Source organism: Hylobates moloch, unplaced genomic scaffold (assembly GCF_009828535.3).
Source record: "Hylobates moloch isolate HMO894 unplaced genomic scaffold, HMol_V3 SCAFFOLD_3, whole genome shotgun sequence".
Lineage (NCBI taxonomy): Eukaryota > Metazoa > Chordata > Mammalia > Primates > Hylobatidae > Hylobates > Hylobates moloch.
In genome coordinates this window covers 163,540,678-163,556,349 of record NW_026652278.1, presented here as the reverse complement: position 1 = coordinate 163,556,349, position 15,672 = coordinate 163,540,678, and the positions used below count along the sequence as shown (strand labels likewise).

General features: G+C 36.1%; 1 protein-coding gene across 1 annotated transcript in view; it reads right to left on the bottom strand.

The window, feature by feature from the left end:
- ADAM29 (ADAM metallopeptidase domain 29) overlaps window positions 1-15,672 on the bottom strand; it is a 63,927-nt gene that overhangs the window by 41,939 nt on the left and 6,316 nt on the right. Inside the window, exon 2 of the mRNA XM_058437044.1 lies at window positions 8,937-9,122. The gene's annotated coding sequence lies outside the window, so the exon portion shown is untranslated. The remainder of the gene's footprint in view (window positions 1-8,936; window positions 9,123-15,672) is intronic.

The window sequence follows — 15,672 nt, the reverse complement described above, 5'->3', positions numbered from 1 at the left end:
TTATATATGTTTCTGACTCCTCAATAAAAGGGAAAGAAGGAGGGAAAGAAGAAAGAAAGGAGGGAGAAATGTAGGGAGGTAGGGAGGAAAGGAAGGAAGGAGAGAGGAAGGGAGGGAGGATAGAAGGAAGAGAGGGAGAAAAAGGAAAGATTGTATTCATAAAATTTGCAACACTGACTTGTGATCAGTCTTGTGTTTCTGATAATCATGTGAGAAAATGGCTATTTTTCCACCAGTTAACTATAAACTTGGTAGCCTCAGGCTTGTTTGTTTCTTTCCATCTAAATGTGTATTGTGTCTTTTATTTGGATAATCCATCCTTGTGAAATCTGATCTGCCTTTCAAGCTTTTGTAGGTAAACTTTATTTTTTCCATGAGGTCCTGATTTTAGGAAATGTGAACAATTGATGAACGTAACTCAAAATGAAATATTGTAAATTATTTTACATCTCTCAATTCTAATGAACAATTGCCAAAACCCATTTATTTTATTATTTTCATTCAAAGGTATGTGATAAAATATTTTCTAAATTGTTTAAAAATAAAAATGGCATTTATTTGCAAATGCTGGCTTGGAGTGAAATCTGTACTTGAAATATTAAAGGGGAAAATATCCAGTTGTTTGATGATTCATTTTTCTGTCCTATTTTCAGAATATTCAAACCATAATAATAAAACTTTGCCTATTCCTTATTCTAGATGATTTCTGGAGGAGGTAATTAAAGTCTCTTCTTAGCCAACATCAGTACTTCACGAATTAGACAGTGTTTTGAGGTGGGCTCTTAGAAAAGGAAATGGAAAAGAAAGTATATATTTATGAGTACTATGATCAAAAAAAGAAGTGCTACTATCTGTGGTGGATTGGATGGTGGCTCCCAAAAAGATATGTCCCATGTCCTAATCCCAGGAACCTGTGAATGTACTCTTATTTGGAAGAAAGACTCTTTGCAGATAAATAAGTTAAGGACCTTGATACGAGATCTTCCTGGATTATGGTGTGCCCTAAATCTAATGACAAGTGCCTTTATCAGAAAGGAGAAGGTGAGAAGACACAGTCACATAATAGAGAAGGCCATGTGGAGACCCAAATAATGATGGAGACAAAGACTGCAGTAATGCTGCCACAAGCCAAGGAATTCCTTGAGCCACCAAAAACTCAAAGATTCAGGGAGGAATTCTGCCCCAGAGTCTCTTCAGAGGGAGCTTTCCCCTGCCAACACCGGGATTTTAGACTCTTCAACTCCAGCATTTTGGGAGAATGAAATTCTGCTGTTTTAAGCCACCAGTTTGTGGTGATTGTAATGGCAGCCCTAATAAAACATTATACCAAGAATCCCCTGTTTTCTTATCCTAAGCCCCAGTCAAGGTATTCAGATGATCTCATGATCATCTTGTAATTCATATTTGGTACAAGCATCTCTTAAAACAAGGTCATCTGAGCAGTATAAGTTTATCTTTGTTTTGCTGTACATTTTATGAAAACATTATTTTATGAAACCTAAGCAAAGTCTGAATATTTAAAAAAGGAGAGAAACATAGAGCACTTTTGTATATACAGAAGTTTTTCCTCCTCCTTCACAAAAATGATATTACAAATAAAATCTTAAGAAATCCACCATGCATCCCTTCACTGTCAAGTCTTCTTCATTGCTCATCTACTTCTCTAATATTTTGGTTGAGGGTGGCATTACTGGTCTTAGGAACAGTATTTTCACATTCCCATTCCATTTCTCTCTGTTCCACCCTTAGTTAACTTCCCCAAATTCTGTAGTTTTATATCTTCCACATAATTCATTCTACCTAGTAGACTTCTTGCCCCGCCCCAAGATTTCTTGGTTTTTTAATATTTAAATCTTCCTTCTTATTTGTTATCTCCACTTTGAATTTTCCTTGTGGCCATATCCACATGCTGAAATGTTCATTTATATTTAGAGACCCTTCAAATAATCTATTGTCCCCAATGTCTTTTCAGATATAGCTAGTCAGAATATTTCCTCATATTCTTCAGCTACAGTCATGAAAATCTTTCATCATCTCTAATATCTATTATTGCACAAGACCATGCAGCTGCCACCACACTTTTGTTGGACTACGAACAATGAAATATCATTAATTTCTGAAAAACTTGCCCTAACCTGTATCACTTGCTTCTTTTCACTCCTGGCTTTTAACATTGCAATTTGTCATAATGTTTTAATACCTTATTCAAGTAGTGTGGCAGGCACTAATTAATTGCTATTCTGAGATCCTTCTTATATGAAAAAGTATAAAATGTGATTTGGATAAGGAATAGGAACTGCTTCAATCCGAGGCTCAGAAAATGCTTTCTGAGAAAAAAAAAAATACTCTGAAATTTGAAATGCTTAGGAACTAGCCAGGTGAATAGGGTACGTAAAGAAATGAGGTAGCAGCACATATGAAGACATTCAGAGGAAAGGAAATATGATCTGTTTGAGAACCTTAAAGGATACTGTAGTTTTTGGTATAGAAATTCTGGTTGAGAAATCACCTAATAAAATGGGAGAGATGGCCTGGTCTGACTACGGATGTTTAGGTTTATGAAAGGTTATTTTTCACAATATAAAAGTCAGATGTTTTTGAACTTTGACAACTGAAAAAGAGTAAAATAACTTGGGATTCAACAGTAAGAATCTTTAGAAACATATCAAAGTAATATGATTTTAAAAAATAGAATGGAAAATTGATGATAGCTGAGAAAATAGCTAGGAGTGTTTATAAATGAATACATCATCATTTCCATAACTCTCTTTGGTGGCCTAGATGGCTAACAGCTTGACACAATTCATTCCAGCTTTAGGATGTGAAGTGAAGGAATTAGTGACCTCTTTCATTGAGGAAGAAGGCTCTATGGAAATTATTTGCAAATTGTGAGTAAAGATTTGACTGGTTCTCAAAAAAAAGAAGATTTTACTGGTTCTGTACATAATGCAACAAGTAAGTATCAATGTGTACCGAATGACATCTATTTAAAATGTGTGTTTTATTATAATAGAAATTAAAACCCCCTTGTACTAAGAAGTGAAAAAAAGTGAAATTAATTTACCTGTAGTAACAAATTGATTATTTTTAGAGGAGAGAATCTGGCATTGATTCTTGCTCCTGTTGTTCAGGAAAGTCACAATCTCTGGAATAAGAAGAACTCATTATATTTAAAATATTATCTTAGATGATAAATTCTCATTGTTCTATATTGGCATAAAAATACTCTTTTAAACTGAACAAGATCACTCTCCAAATCATTTTTTCCTCCTAGGATAACACTTAGTGATATGAGCGTAATTGAAAAAAAAATATAAGGATATCATGCCCATGTCTTTTTGGTGACGTGACATGAACTTTATGCTTCAATAGAAGGTAAATTTTAGTAGTAATGTGGAATAACAATGAAAAAAATAGTACCATTTAGGAGGCTTTATTTTATCCTTGCCATTCAAATACAAGTGGGAGCAACTTAGAACAAATACATAGGTAGTTTTTAACTGCAGTGTTTTGTCAAGAAAATAAAATAACTTTTTAAAGTTATAATGGGTTGCCAGGGCAGGGGAGGAGTGAGGGGGGAAGTTTACAGTGGTAATAGAACATAAATGAAGTAAATTTAGGAAATGGTATATTCTGCTAAAGTAGTAAACTTCGTAAAATGTTGTTCCAAAAAAATGTCAAATAAGTAACAAATTTATCTTCGTTAAGTAAAAATTAAGATAAATTAAAAATAATATTTTTTGACATTTCAAAATCTTAATTAGGCACTTTTCTTTGTTCTACATGTTAAAGAAAACTGCTCAAAAACTTCTTTCACTTTTTACTTTTATTTGGGAATTCAAGTCGAAATTACATTAATATTATAGAGACAGAATTTCCACAATGCAAGTTGATTGCTAGATTTAAACTATCTACTCTCAGAGGAATACAATGAAAGAGACTGAATTGCTGTTATTGAGGGTCTACAGTGCCATTATTTATTAGATTGACCTGCATCCCAATTTTGCCCTGGGCTGTTGTAATTTGTACCTGTTGTCCCAGTGTTCTTATTAATATTGACCTCCTTTTGTTCTCAAAAGTATCCAGATTGGACAGTAAATTATATGGTAACTCTATTTAGTTAATATATGAGGCATACTCTATGTTTCTACCAGTGCAAACACAATCCTCGTGAGCAAACTTGTAGGAGAAGTGCCCATTTTTCAAACGAAGAAACTAAGCCTTCACATAAATGATTCATGTAATCCAGGAGCAAACCCCAAATTGCTGACTCAGAAGTCTACATCTTTCTATTTACAGAGCCATAGAGCCTTTTTGATAATTGCTAAATGAATAACGAAGTGAAATACTGTGTTAAGTATTTGAAGGAAAGAGTAAATGGTAGGACTGCCCCACTGGGAATCTATTGAATCAAAACTTCTAAGTAAATTAAGTCAACCAGATTAACTTGCCTATTTCATAAATATGGATAATTTTTATATTGCTTCCTAAATACCTAAGCCTCAACTGTATCAGAAAGCAGCAAAAGGCAAAACAAAAAACAAACAAAATAAACAAACAAAAAAAATCTTACTAGACGTTCACTATGAATGGGGTAGTACGTTTACTTTAAGATAGAACATTTTAACTTGATGAAGATCTCCAAGAATGGTTCCCTGTGGTCCCAAACCTCATAGTGTCCCAAAAGTGTCCTGTCTATACATGGGCTTATTGAGTTTATGTTTTTTTTATTTACATGTATTAATCTAACAATAAATTCTGAATTCCACATGGGAAGGTACCTTGAAATTTGGTAAGCATTCAACGCATTTCTAATGACATATCCTGTATTATATGTAAACCCTTCTATTGTTATATAACTTGATTTTATTTGAGAACTGACACCAGAGAGATCTTATCTAAGGAGGTTGACTGGTTTTCCAAACAAGGGCTCCTCAATTGTAAAACTAGAGTATTTCAGTGAAAAATTTATAACACTGGCAGCTCATGCTCCTCATAGCTTTGATGCCTATAATATATGAAGACAGTTACAACAATATGTACTATGTCTTTATCTCTATTGATTATGTATCTATCTATCATCTGTGTATCCATTTTTCTTTCTCTCTATCCATCCAGGTAATATAATATAACTAAAAGTACTAATTTTGCTTTAGTTCACAGCTTTCTAAAGGACTAGAGAATTGTTTATATCTCTTTTAACCTATCTTTTTGCATCTAATTATAATATCAGAAAAGTTAGCTGTGTGCCAAATTGAAGGTCCCATTTCAGATGAACAGACTCACTAGAAAAAAGACTGACAGACCCCAAAAAGTTAACTACGACAGCGGTTTTCAATTCCATCCGTGCATCAGCATCTGCTGCAGAAGATGGGAAACGCCAGACCTGAGTCAGAATCTCTGGGGATGAAGCTCTGATATATTACTTTTAAATATCACAACAGACATGTGGCTCATAGTGAAAAAATAATAAGATGAATTGAAAAAGAAGAGTTTTGGTTATAGAAAATTAAACTGCAATATCAGCATTAAAATTTGTATCAGTTAAGATTATGATTGCAATCGACACTAGAAAAACCCAAGTGTTTTGAACCATAAGATTACAGATTAAAAAATAGAAATAAAAATACAAAGAAAGAAAATGGTAAATATGGAGGAAATCGAGATTAAAATTAAAACTCTTTGAGATTTCTGATACTGAAATTATCAGAAAATGAGAAACTACAAACTTTATGATATATACATTATATAATAATAATGCTGGTATATCAAAGAGAAATATAAGGTAATAAACTTCATAATTAATTCACTAATGATATTTAAAAATAGACTTGGCATATGAAAAAAAGCTCAATATGACTGATCATTAGAGAAATGCAAATCAAAACCACAATGAGATACCATCTCACACCAGTCAGAATGGCTATTATTAAAAGGTCAAAAAATAACAGACGCTGGTGTTGTTGCGGAGAAAAGGGAATACTGTTGGTGGGAATGTAAATTAGTACAACTATTGTGGAAAGCAGTGTGGCAACTCCTCAAAGAGCTAAAAACAGAAGCACCGTTCAACCTAGCAATCACATTACTGGGTATACCCCAGAGGAATATAAATCATCTTCCTATAAAGACACAAGCACACCTGTGTTCATTGCGGCGCTATTCACAATAGTAGAGACACAGAATTAACCTAAATGCCATCAATGGTAAACTGGATAAAGAAAATGCAGTACATGTGCACCATGGAATACTGTGCAGGCATAAAAAAGAAAGAGATAATGTCTTTTGCAGGAACACAGATGGAGCTGGAGGCCGTCATCCTTAGCAAACTAACACAGAAACAGAAAACCAAATACCGCATGTTCTCAATTATAAGTTGGAGCTTAAGGATGAGAACATATGGACACAAAGAGGGAACAATAGACATTGGGGCCTCCTTAAGGATGGAGGAAAGGAGGAGGGAGAGGATTAGGAGAAATAACTATTGGGTACTAGGCTTAATACCCAGGCGATGAAATATTACCCAGGCGATGAAATATTCTGTACAACAAACTCCTGTGACATGTGTTTACCTATATAGCAAACCTGCTCGTGTACCCCCGAACCTAAAAGTTTTTTTTCTAAAAAAACAGAGCTTGGTAGGCATGTAACTTCTTGACTTTTCTATGATTTAACATATCACAAAAGCTCCATTTCCACCTCATGTTAGATAGTCATAAGCAATTCAAGTTAAACTCAATTATTTCAGTATTCTTTGTCACTTCAAATTTACACTTAGGGAGCTCAAGAAGTTTCTCTTTCACTTCTCTCTAGAATTTTCTTTTCTAAGAGGTTGTATGACCACTATATATAGTGAGGGAGGAGCAAAGCCCCTGGCCTGTGGATGTGCTCTGTCCTCTGTTGGGATCCTACTCTCCACACTTTCAGGCAGAGAGCTGCTTGTTATCCCAGACCCCAGTCTGCTCACTAGCTTTGCGGTCCAATCTAATTTAATCTCTAGATTCTTCTAATCACAATTACAAAACATCGTCAGAGCCATTTGCTTTCTGTTCCTTAACTTCCACTCTCTGCCAGTTAAAGAAATGTGAGATTGTTCCTTTTATCTGACCAAATCACACGGGACCGATCTGTGAGGATGTTCCAAATCCATGTTCCTGGCCCCAGGAGATTTGGGGAGATTTTTAGGTTTCCTAGATGATCAGGTATGAACACACAATAAGTCTTATCTATTCTTTGATTCCTGACATCCTTTCTTTTCATCGTTCCATACTGTGGCCAATTTTGAGACGAAAGAACTGCTTTCCCAGATCTCATTAGTGTCTAGCCCTTTGGTTTCCTCCTCAGACTTTCCCCTTTTTTCACTGCAAAATTTTCATTTAGTTTGGACAAAGGGGAAAAGAAGGATGGGAAAAAATAGTCCCACTTCCTAAAAGATCATTCAAAATCCTTACTTGGCTTATGCTATGGTCTGAATTTATGTGTCCCCCAAAATTCATATGTTGAAACTTAAACCCCAATGTGATAATATTGAGGTGTGGCCTTTGGGAGTGATTGGGTCCTATGGGCTGTGGCCCCATGAATGGGATTAATGTCTTTGTAAAAGAGGCCTGAGGGAGCTTGTGACGCCTTCCTTTCTACCAGGTGGGGATACAGACTTCGTCATAGCAGCCCAAATAGGCTGAGGTAGCTTACCGCTAGATCCTAATATTTGAAGTTATAAACCAAGAATTGTTACATCTTTACTCTCTGATTATACTTTCTCCCCATTCAGGAAAACCTCATATATTGTCATTCCTTTTTTTTTTTCTTCCTTTTTGAGACAGAGTTTCACTCTTGTCACCCAGGCTGGAGTGCAATGGCATGATCTTGGCTCACTGCAACCTCCGCCTCCCGGGTTCAAGTGATTCTCCTGCCTCAGCCTCTCGAGTAGCTGGGATTACAGGTATGTGCCACCACACCTAGCTAATTTTGTATTTTTAGTAGAGATGGTTTTCACCATGTTAATCAGGCTGGTCTCGAACTCCTGACCTCAAGTGATCTACCTGCCTTGCCCTCCCAAAGTGCTGGTATTACAGGTGTTAGCCACCACGCCTGGCCTCATATATTGTCATTTCAATAAAAATATTTGGAAAAATATTTCATTTCAATGAAAGTAAATACGAAAATTTAAATAAAATACAAATGAGAAAAATACATTATAGTTAATTAATCAAAACATTCAAAACAGTCTCTCCCACTCTCCCTCTCACTGTATATATGTGTGCGTGTGTGTGTGTGTGTGTGTGTATGTGTGTGACAGAGAGAGAGAGAGAGACTGGGTATAAATTATGGTAGGTACTAGCCAAAGAGATTTTTTTAAATGAAAATAGAGACAAACAGAATTAATTACAAAGTTTAAAATATTAGCTTTTAAGGTATTCTCAGTGTAGCATTGCATATGTGTGTGATCTTGGTTATGTTTGGTTGGTGGAAATACAATGTAAGAAACTAGTAGATATGCATAAACAATTTTTGTTAATAGAAAGTTATGTTTCTATCAACAGTATATTTGGAGACTCTGGTAGGGAAAATATATAGATTCATGTGGCTACAAGAAAAAGGGAGAATCTGGTGCTAAGTTTGGGAGACATTTATCTCAAGGATATATTCAATAGAAGAGTTTGAATTTTGAATCAAAAAGAAATTCAATGAATCTGAGAATTAAAATTCAGAACCTTATTTTGAAATTGAGATGTGCCTTTTGTTTTTAATTTGGATATGATAAGACCTAGTTCAATAAACCAAACATGTATTTATCCACGTTTTTTCACCTCTCATGCTTGTTGGCATTGCTGTTTAGAAGTAAGTCTAGAGTAGAAAATGTCTGCGCACGTTCCAGTGTTGGCATTTCAGTGAGTCTGGTTTGGTGATGATTTTGTGCCCCTGCTTATTTGTTTTACCTGCTCCTTTCCACTGCGAAAGAGGTCTGATTCCACGCAAAGAGGACTGGATGGGGGCTCAATCAAATTTGTTGTCTTGCTGATGGTTATACGATCACAGGAGTATTGACGAGTTATGCACTGGGAGTTTTCACTTCAGTTTTTGTTCCCAATTCGTGAGACTGCAGGGAGAACATGTTTTGTACTCTACCTGAAATGAGAAATGAAGACTGTGAACTGCTGAAGAATATTGGAAGAGGAAATTAGACAGATAAAGCTTAAATTCAGCAGTTTGATGAGCTAAAACTTGATAACTACACACAAAAGTGGAAGGTTGAAAAAAATTCATAGCTTTCTGAAGTACATGGAAAAATAGTCAAGAGAAATTTAAATGCATAAATATAAAATTTCCCAGAAGAAAATCATTCTTTTACATCAAAATTGTCAGTGTTAGTGGGCTATTTGAATTGTTAAATCTAGAGTACATTTTCAAAGTACAATTTCTGATTCTAGAAGAAAAGGAGTCATTTAAAAAAAAGAGTTGGCCATTTGTGAAAAACAAAATTAATAGTTGAAGGAAAAAAGACATAGTTACCTTTTAAACATAAAAACTGAGGCTTTTAATTCTTATGTAAATTAATTTTTAAAGACTTTAATATGACATTCCAAGTTTTGATACAAAATTGCTACTTTTCTGGAAAAATAATTTTGCTTTATAAATTATTATTACTCATCCATTTGTTCATTAAATAATCAGTAAGCAGCTGCCAGACAAGGTGCTAGGGCCTTTTTCACAAGATGAATGAACTCAAGTTATTCAGAGACAAGAATGAAGAGACATATTATTAAAATTTTAACACAATGTGAAAATTGCTTTAATTATTCAATTTAAAGTATTTTTGAGTGCTTATTTAGCTTCAAGCTTTATATCATGAGTGGGGATAGAGTTTCATATATAGATATATATGAGGGAGGCTGGGGGCTGTGGCTCACGCCTATAATCCCAGCACTTTGGGAGGCCGAAGTGGGCAGATTACTTGAGGTCAGGAGATCGAGACCATCCTGGCTAACATGGTGAAATCCCGTCTCTACTAAAAATACAAAAAATTAGCTGGGCGTGGTGGCAGGCGCCTGTAGTGCCAGCTACTTGGGAGGCTGAGGCAGGAGAACGGCGTGAACCTGGGAGGCAGAGGTTGCAGTGAGCCGAGATCAGGCCACTGCACTCCAGCCAGGGTGACAGAGTGAGACTCCGTCTCAAAAAAAAAAAAAACAAAAACCCAACAATAACAACAAAATTAGCCAGCTGTGGTAGCATGCACCTGTAATTTCAGTTCCTTGGGAGGGTGAGACAGAAGAATCGCTTGAACCCAGGAGACAGAGATTGCAGTGAGCTGAGATCATGCCACTGCACTCTAGCCTGGGCAACAGAGTGAGAGTCTGTCTCAACAAAATAAAAGAGAAAAAAAAGAGAGATGTGAGAGACAGAGTGAAGGAGAGATGTATAAACAATGAAATTATGTAAATCCTATACAAAAATGAGGCAGACAGGTGGGAAGGACTCTCCAGAAAAACTCCAGCTGGCCTGGGCACTGGGGTGGAAACTCAGGAAGTTCCTGTGGGTTTTGCAGCAGAAAGGCGGTTAGCCCCTCCTCTTCCTGTGTGGAACCTGGGATTCAAACTGCGAGGCGGGAAGCGCACCAGCAGGGACTCTGGCTTTGTGGAGAGTCTATGTTTCCCCCCTTTTCCTCTAGTACTTTGTCGTTAAAAACTGTCCCATCTTTTGTTTCGGGGGAGTTAAATTTAGTCTGTCTCCCCTATTGCAATAGTCTTGCTTCCCTCTGCAATTGTCTTTGCCTATTAACTCTGGATGTTGTCTTTTTTTTTTTTTTTTTTTGGCAGTATGACTAGAGCACATGACAGGGAATTTGTAGTGATAGGTAATGTTAGGGTCACCCCAACCAGACTGTTCCCCCTCCCTTCCCATGGGTCTTACAATGCAGTCGTTTGTGACATCCCGCACAGCTCCCCCAGGGCTAAAGACAAACCACCCTTCACTGACTCCTCCAGTAACTATCCAGTCAGTTACAGGATGCGGTTAACATGTCTGTTCACCTCGCATAACAAAGCTGGCAAAAGACATCTCCAGGATGCAGTCAAGACACCTGCACACCCAACTCAGCTCCCCCACCCTGACCCTGTTCCTTGCCCTGTAAAGCCCTGCAACAGTCGGTAAGCGGGGCTGCCTCCTCTGCTTTTGTCAGGAGGTAGCCCGGCAGGACTGACAATAAATCGGCTTACCTGAACTCGGCTGTCCTTCCAATTATCCCTTACAGGTAAAATCCAGAAAATGAAGGTTTTTGTATACCCTTAGGGGAAACGTTTTAAGCAGGGAAGAGGAAGACGAACTGATTTGGAATCCTAGGACTGGAGGAAAGCCAAGTTATAATGGCAGTTTGTCTTATATTCCCCCACCAAACAGAAGAAGGCCACACAGGACAAGTGTTTCCCAGCCCATAATCTAGCAAAAGAAGGTGGCTCAGAAAGGATTAAGCCTCCCTTGGATCAAATGCATGTCTCTCCAATAATACGAAGCAAGATTCCACCAGCAAGAGGAATCAATCAGGACCCAGTAAACATAGAGGGGCCGGTAGAAGCAGGCTCATCCGGAAACCCCACTCCCACATCCAGGAATACCCAGGTAGCTGTGCACCAACCAGCAAGGGGGACCTCACCATAACAGGTGGTGTGGAGACTAGCCCGAGAAATATATTATAAAATACTCCTAGAACCAGTAAGTGAGTTCACCAAGGCTGCAGGTTACAAGATCAACAAACAAAACTTAATCACAATTTGTATGCTAACAAGGAATATTTAAAAATTGAAATTAAAACTCAATTACCATTTGCAATCATTCCAAAGAAAATTTACTACTTAGATAGTAATATAACAAAACATGTACAGAATTGACATGGTGAAAACTACAAAATGTTAATAAGGGAAATTTTTTAAAATCAAATACTGATAGATTAGAACATTTAACATAGTAAAGGTGCCAATTCTCCCCAAATTGTTTTATATTAGTTTGGTGCAAAATTAATTGCAGTTTTTACCATTGAAAGTAATGCCATTAAAAAAAAAAACGCAATTACTATTGCACCAACAGGTGTAAGCTACTATAAATATTGATATGCAGGTTTTTGCATAAACATAAGTTTTTAGTTGGGCAAACACCTAAAAGTAGAGTGGCGGAGTTGATAGTGAGTGTATAATGAACTGTCAAATAGTTCAAATGGGCTGTACTATTTCCTAACACCTGCATTTGAATGTTCCAGTTTGTCTGCGTTCTTGCTAGCACTTGTATTTTGAGTAATTTTTAGCCACTCTAAGAGATTTGTTGTGGTATCTAGTTGAGTTTAATTTGCATTTCACTAATGACTAATGATGCTGAGTATCTTTGATAAGCATATTTGACATGTATATTCTTTGGTGGAATGTCTGCTGAAATATTTTGTCTAGTTTGTATTGTTTCTTGTGTATTTTACTGAATTTTAAGAGTTCTCAATATATGCCAAATACAAGTCAGAGAGAGTTCATAAAGACAATAGAATTATTTAATCAAAAGGTGATAGCCATATAGATAGCATTGTAAAACTGCAAATGAGGATTTTTACATAATAGAAATTGAAACTGGGGAAACAGTATTATCTTTTGTTGTTATGTTTCCTTTTTTTTTTTTTGACATGGTCTTTATCTGTCACCTAGGCCAGAGAGCAGTGGTGTGATTGTAGCTCAGCCTCCTGAGTAGCAGGGATTATGGGCTTGCACCACGACACTCGCTAATGCTTTTTAATGTATTTGTTAAGATGGAGTCTCACTATGCTGCCCAAGCTGGTCTCGAACTCCTAGCATCAAGCAATTCTCCCTGGTCAGCCTCCCAAATGTTGTTTTTAGTACTGTTGCGGAGTGTCAATACTCTGAGTTTAAAAACTAGTATTTTAATGGAAAACATAACTTATCTGTCCTTATACTTTTGCCTTATTAAATCTTCATAGTTAAATATATCTTATTTTCAGAACTTGAGAAAATTAAATAATATTTATACAATTTAATCATATTGACAACTAGGAGAAGTTTCTTTAGGCTAAGTAAACTTGTGTACTTACGACTGGAAGGCAGGGAAGTGGTCTGAGCATCAATCTGAAGCATTATGGATATGGCTTTTTCTTTTGTAAAATGGGAATGATAATAGTAATGTCTACCTCATACGGTGGTTTGGGAAGTTAAATACGATAAACCAGGTTAAATATTTAGGGCAGTGACTACCATTCTTATTTAATACATAATCGTTATTATGATTATTTCACAATCTTTAAAATACTTCAGTGGTTTTGCAAATCTCCACTTCACTCTATCTGTATAAAGATCCATACTCCTTTTTTTACACCAAACAGGAAATAAAGGATATAATTTTTTTAAAAAAATGATTTGAAAGAAAGCTGACTTTCATCAGAGTGTGTCTGAAGCAGTGCTGTTATTGTGTGATCCCATATCAGAAGCATCTGTACCTGATACTTTGTTTCTATTTGTCTTTCAGCAAGCAAGGAAAACAGAAAGTACCCACTGTGATTTTCTAGTTATTTTTCTAAGCCTTCTCAAGCAGTTATTATCATCAATTTTCATCTAGCATTTTATCTTCTGTCTGGTTCACTTCTTTGTTTCTCAGGAGCACAAGTCTTTATGTAATGATGTGGGTAGCGACTTCCTTTTTCCTTTGAAATGGATACTTCTCCTGGCATTTTAATTTTGGCTCAAGCATAAGAGTTATCAAGACTCTCAGAATTAATAATATAAACAAATTCTGTCAGAGAACATTTGAATTGGACAGTTCTGAAAGGGAAAACTGCATAGTTTAAAGTGACTTCTTCTAACACATTGGAAGATATTTCCTTTCTTCCTTTCTTTAATAAAAGAACCATTTAATTACTCCTGTGTCTTAGCCATGGAGGTGTGGCTATATGACAGAAGAGGCAGATGGTCATGACATTTTAAATATTTTTAATATAAACTTTGTTTTTAAAACCGTTTTAATTTACAGAAAAAAAAGTGCAAAGATAGCACAGAGTTTCCATATATCTCCATACCCAGTTTCTCCTGTTAGAAACATCTTACATTATATAATACATGTTTCACAATGAAAGAACCAATATTAACACCTCGTTATTAAATCCATGCCTTTTGTCAGATTTCCTTAATTTTTTCCTAATGTCTGTGGTTCCAAGGTCCCGTCCAGGACACCATATTACAATTGGTCATGTTTTTTTCAGCTTCTTTGGCTATGGCAGTTTTGCCCTTTCCTTGTTTTTAATGACTTTGACAATCTTGAGGAGCACTGGGAAGGTATTTTGTAGAATGTCCCTTAATTAGTGTTTGATGATTTTGGGGTTTTTTTATGGTTAGAATAATTTATACATATTTGGAAGGCCACAAAGGTAAAGTGCCTTTTCTCATATCAAGGCAACTGCTGTCGACATTCCTTGTCACAGTTAATGTTGGCTTTCATCATCGGGCTTAGGTAGTATTTGTCCATTTCTCTAATGTAAATTTACTCTTTCCGTTTTCCACATTGTAGCCTTTGAAAGGGTGTCAGCTTGCATAGCCTACATGGAAGAAGTGGAGAATTATGCTTCTCCAGACTCCTAACATACAATAGTCTTTTAATGGTCTTTTAACTGCCTTTCTAAAATCTCATATAACTGAAATGATATACCATGTAGCCTTTTCAGACTGGCTTTTTTCACCTACCATTATGCACTTAAGGTTCATCCATGTCTTTTCATTGCTTAATGGTTCATTTCTTTTTATCACTAAACAGTATCCAATGTATTGATATGTCATAGTTTGTTTATTCATTAGCATACTGAAGGCCATCTTGTGACTTACACTTTCTGATGATTATTAATAAAGCTGCTATATACATTGACATGCAGGTTTTTGTGTAGACATAAGTTTTCAAATCAGTTGCATTAATATCCAAGAGTATAATTTCTGGATGTTGAGGTAAGACTATGTCTAACTTTGTAAGAAACTCCCAAGCAGTCTTCCAAAACTAGCAATGAACGAGAGTTCCTGTTGCACTGCATCCTTACCACATATTGGTATTGTCCAATTTTTTAAATTTTAACCTCTTTAACAAGTGTGTAGCATCTTGTCTTAATTTGCAATTTCCTAACGACAAATGTCTTGATAAAATTTTCCTATGCTTATTTGCCATCTGTACATGTTCTTTGATGACATGTCTGTCAGATCTTTTGCTCATTTTTAATTGAGTTGTCTGTACTATTATTGTTGAGTGTTAAGTATGATTTACAATAAAGTCATTTATTTTGTATTTTGTGTATTTCCCTCAGTCTGTGACTACTCTGTTCATTCTCTTAACAGTGTCTTCTATCCTGAAAATGAAGAAAATTGCCTTTTTCTCACAGAAGATTGAGCTCAAAGAACTCATGAAGACAGAGAAACTGAGAAGAAGTGGCCTTGGGAAGAATGACTTATTGCAGAGCTGCAGTTCTAGCCCGTTATCCCCTTGAAGAAGCACTTGTCAAGCAGAGTGTGAGAACTTAGACACAGAAACCAGTAGTAGTGAAACATCAAATTGTGTCTGGAATTGGTGGGTTCTTGGTCTCACTGACTTCAAGAATGAAGCCGCGGACCCTTGCAGTGAGTGTTACAGCTCTTGAAAGCAGTGTGGACCCAAAGA